The sequence below is a fragment of the Cynocephalus volans genome, chromosome 8 (genome assembly GCF_027409185.1).
Source record: "Cynocephalus volans isolate mCynVol1 chromosome 8, mCynVol1.pri, whole genome shotgun sequence".
NCBI lineage: Eukaryota > Metazoa > Chordata > Mammalia > Dermoptera > Cynocephalidae > Cynocephalus > Cynocephalus volans.
In genome coordinates, this window is record NC_084467.1 from 96337277 (window position 1) to 96342494 (window position 5218).

Here is a 5218-nt window from a genome sequence, read left to right on the forward strand (position 1 = left end):
GGAAAAAGTACATATCCCTTTGGCTTCTTTATTCTGACATCTTGAAACTGAGTGCCCCCAGAGCAACCTCAAATTCCACTGATTTAGACACAATACTTTAAGGATCTCCTTTTTACTACCCCTTACTGTGCTCACTTCTACGGGTCTCTCCTGTGACCTGTCAGGAACTCCTGAGTTATGCTATCAGGGTCATCCATCACTCTCCTAGCAATTTAGACATGTCAGAAATTTTTTTTTAACAGCTTTGAGATATAATTCATATACCATACAATTCATCCATTTAAAACATACAATTCAATAGCTTTAAATATACTCAGAGTTGTGCATCCATTTTAGAACTGATACATGTTAGATTTTCTCTGGGAGAAAGGCTTTAGCCCTTGACCCAGGGCTATAGTCGTTTGCTCAAGCTATTGGGAGAGGGAGTGTGAACACAGGAGATAAAATGTTTAAATCCCATTTGGTTACCTAGAGTCCTAGAGCACACAAATAACTCTCATCCTGTAGTCATTCACCTGTATTTGGCTGGGAATACAAATGAAGACTGTGGTATATTCAAGGACCAGGGGATTTCTTATGCCAACAAAACTTTTTTTTGGTCTGACTCTCTTAAAGATAAGAATGACTATATTTATACAACAGAGACTTTGTGACGGATTTTTCAGCTTTGTGAAATCAAATTTTTGTCTCATCAGGACTAGTTGGATTTTCTTTTTGCTCTGTAATCCAAGCATTTATAGTTTGTTAGAGGGGTGGGTATTGCATGTCACATTTTTTTGTGAAATAAAATATACCTTTCAAGTTGTTTTTCTTGAACATGAGTTGGGTGACTGGATGTGTAAATGGAAAATGGTAACAGTCTTTGAAGCTTAAACTGAAGAGGAGAAGGATTCCAGATGCCCAGGAAGACAGAGTAAAGAGCAGACTTTGGAGCAAGACTGACCTAGGCTAGAAGCCTCTCACCACCTGTTGAGGAATCAGTCAATGACCAAAGCCTCAGTTTCCACAATAATAAAATGCATCTAATGATACCTTATCTCCCAAGACTGAGTGAGGGTCAAAAGAGATAATTCATAGAACACTTGGCATGTTAGCTCCCTTCCCTTCCAGTTCAGGTTTCTCTATGGTAGCATGAGCCAGCCACATAATACATCCACAAATATAAGTAAACTTAGCTTCTTTGGCTATGGGATGGATTAATAAAGACTAGATATGGAGAAAATCCTAGAGGATATCAAGGACCTAACATTTCCCAGGGTTGCTGGATTTTTCCTGTGTCAGTATTTTCCCTTACTCTAGCTGGGGGCACTTCACCCCCAAAAAGAATTCTCTCAGCTAGATGAGTTTGGGACTTCACAGACTTTTCAGTCTGAATGGCACCAAGTGCCAGGTGTTCTCTATCAGGGTCTTCAAGTAATTTTTAGCCTTTAAATGGGCCTCTCTTCTTCCAGTGTCTCTCCTGTAGTCAACCTTCCCCCAGTTTGCAGCCAGAGTTCTTTTTCTAGCACATCTGATGGTGTTCAAATGTGCAAAAATCTCTGATGGTTCCTTACTGCTGTCAGGCAGGACGGATCATCAGTAGGCACCCATCTGTACTACAAGGTTTGTTGTTTAGGATCCACATCTATTTTGATAGGGTGATACCTGGGTTGTACTGGTGGTTACATATTTTGAATCTCACCCCTGCTATTGGATAAAGTCCAAACTCTAAGAAGGAAAGTAAGAAAGGAAACTTGTGTTACTTTGGCATCTCCTTGTGTCAGGCCTGTACTAAGCACTTTCATGGTAGTCTCCCTTGGTTCTCAGACCACCCCTAGAGGCAGGCACTGTTCCATCACAACAGGAAGAAACTGTGTCTCCAACAGGTTCAGTAACATGGTCCCTAACAGCCCACCCGGCTGCTCTCTCCCCACACTGCTTATACTCTAACTTACACTGAGCTTCTGACTGTTCCTCAAGCATAAACTCTTCCCTGCCTCTGACTTAGTATATGCTCTCCCCTCAGTTCTTGCCCCTCCCCTTCCTTTTCACCTGACAGATCCCATCCAGCCTTCAAAGTCACCCCATTGTGAAACTTTCCCTGGCTCACCCACTGGGATACAATATTGAAAAAACAATTACTTGGAAGTAATGCTGTTAATTTTCATGAATTTAACCATTTCCTTGGGTTGAATGTCCCCCCAAAAGTTGACTCCCACGGTGACAGTGTTAAGAGGGTAGGAAATCCTATTATAGTAATTGAAAGGTGGGGCCCTGAAGAGATGATTAGATTGTAGGACCATGCCGTAATGAATGGATTAAAAATGGTGGTCATGGGTGTGGTTCGGAGGGCTTTAAAAAGAGAGTTAATGAGAAAGTCTCTCTGCTCTCTCTGCTCTGCCATTTTTACAATGTGATACCCTGCCATCACTGTTGTCACCACCAACACCTTCATCAGCTGTGTTCCCTGGGCTTTGGACTTCGTAGCTTCTGAAACCATAAGCAATAAATTTCATTTTCTTTATAAATCAGCCAGTGTCAAGTATTTTGTTATAAGCAACAGAAACACAATACAACTGTATACAGTGCAGGATTCCAATGCAATAAACAAGTGACAGACAAAATCAAACTTGAAATTAAGGGTTAGGGGCTGGGGCAATGTATGAATGGTTTTAAGTTTTCATAATCACTGACAAAGAAGTGACACATTGTCAGGTGACCAGGCAAGAAGATACTTAGGACTTGTTTTAAACCTTAACACACTTAATAATTGAGAACCAAGGGCTGGCCCATGGCTCAACTTGGGAGAGTGCGGTGCTGATAATACCAAGGCTGCGGGTTCAGATCCCATATAGGGATGGCCGGTTAGCTCACTTGGGAGAGCACGGTGCTGACAACACCAAGTCAAGGGTTAAGATTCCCTTACTGGTCATCTTTAAAAAAATAAATAAATAAAATAATAATAATAATGATAATAATAATAATAATGATTGAGAACCACAGAGCAAGCAATGACTATTGAAGAGGTACAGAAACTGATGTAGTGTTGCAATACAAAACTTTATGGATAATTTAAGAACTATCCAAGGAGAATTTGGAATATAAACTAATTTTTCACTTGATCTTAATCAGGAAGCAATAGCTATATAAACTAACTTTGTTCCTGTACTGGCCAGCCCCCCCCCCACAAAAAAAAATTACATATCAACTAATTTTGTATTGGTGCTGAAGTTAACAATCCCACATAAAATGCAATTCCCTGTATGATACAGTGTAGTGGGTGAATTGAACCTCACTCCAAAGCTACCAAAGGGAGAGGCTGGATTAATGTCTCCCTCAGGTCCTGGCAGCTTTCCCTGACCCATGCTAATTTTAAAGGTTTCCCCTAGTTACCCAACGACAGCAACATCAACTTCCTTTGTTACTGTGTCTGTCCATAGAAGGGAGTGGGCAGCCCAGAGCAGAAACTGGGCTGTCAGTTCCTCCTGAAACAGTATAATAAATACCACTGTACTGTGGGAAACCAGAAGGGAGCCTGACCAATTGGGGGGAGGGGTGAAGAGGATGTCAGAGAAGACTTCCTGGAGGAAGGAGAATTAGCCAATTAGGAGGAAGAGAGGAGGGAGGGACTGCCATGTAAAAGGAGCTCGTACAATAAGATTCAGAGGCAAGGAAATAGTTTAGTATGGTGAGTGTGAGGGGGGAAATGTCAAGAGACAAAGAAGGAACATGTTAAAGAGGTTGATAGGCTTACTGGCCAACTGCTCTCTCGCTGCAGGTGTTCATTCTCCCTAGGCAGCTAATGGGTTGGAATTCACTCATCCAATGAGGATGTAATAAGCACTTACCATGTATAAGGTTTTGTGCTAGCTCCCGTGGGGATAAAGATGTAAATACTCAATGGTCTCTGCCCTATAAGAAAAGCCACATATTCTACCTAAGTTCCTCAAGGCCCTGACTTCAGATAAGGAAGTCCAAACATTATACTATCTTAGACATTTACCTGTGTCCTTGTTTTGGTGACATCGCTTAACTTCTTTGGGCTTCAGTTTCCTCATATAGAAAATAAAAGGGTTGGCCTAGCTCAGTTTTCTAGCTAGGGGTCCTTGAACCCTAGAGTGCTCAGAGGCAGCACCCAAGAACTATTCTTGGTACTAAGGGATAACAGAAACCACACATCCAAAGGTATTACAGCTTCACACCACCACTCCATAACTAAAGCTTTATGTTGACTTGTTTTTGTGTTAGCTTCTGGCAGGAATTATACACTGTAATAACACTGGTTATTTCCTGCTGATCAGAATATCTAGTTGGCAGCCATAAATATATGATTAACAAAAAAGGAAAATGAATTATTATTTTTTAAAAAATCATGTTCATTAGATAAAAATATTTCAAAACGGGACAAGGTGATGAAAAGATTGGGAATTATTAGGCTAAAAGCTCAAGTTCCCCTTCAGACTACCTATTCCCAAATCTTTCAAATAATCTTTTGTTATCAGGGAGATTCTTTGATAACTTTGGCTGCAATCAGCAACCAGAATATTTCATTGTAAAGGTATGAATGTTATAAAATCAAAGTACAATGTAATCTTTGTTCAAGGGACTTTCAAATAGACCCAAGACTCAATACCTAGTACTGCCTTCAAATCTGCTAAATATTGTGCCCTTGAAACGCTGTCCTCAAGTCTCTCTCTAAAAGATTCCAACTGCATTTTCCCAACCCTATGATCTTAAGGACTGGTAAAGGGACAACTTGGTTTATCCAATAATCAGATTAAGAAAGGTATCCAGCTCTAAGGCAGGAAAGCAGGAATATTGAGTTGAGGTGACCCTGGGACTAAAATATGTAGCCATACTCTGTATCAAGCTGAAGAGAGCAGAAGTTCACGGAAAGGGTCCAGCTGAAGGACTCAACCTTGTAAGAGGAAAACCGGCATCTGCCGGAGGCCTCCAAGCCAGGGACCAGGGGGAAGGCCTCTGCCTAGCCTGAGATACACCCTTCAACATGAGGAGGAAACTGAGGAACTCCCACCTTTGTGGGACGATAAACATCCCACACAGAGGAAGGCACCGCTGGGGAGAAGGCACAAGCAGCAGAAGCCCACGCCAACCCACTCGACTCTCCCCTGCCCCCGCGTCCCCGCCTCCAACACAGCCGATTCAGGCCGGGAGGCGGCGCCCGCACGCGTCCTCCGCGCCTGCGCAGGGAGGGCTGACCGGCGCGCCTGCGCAGTGC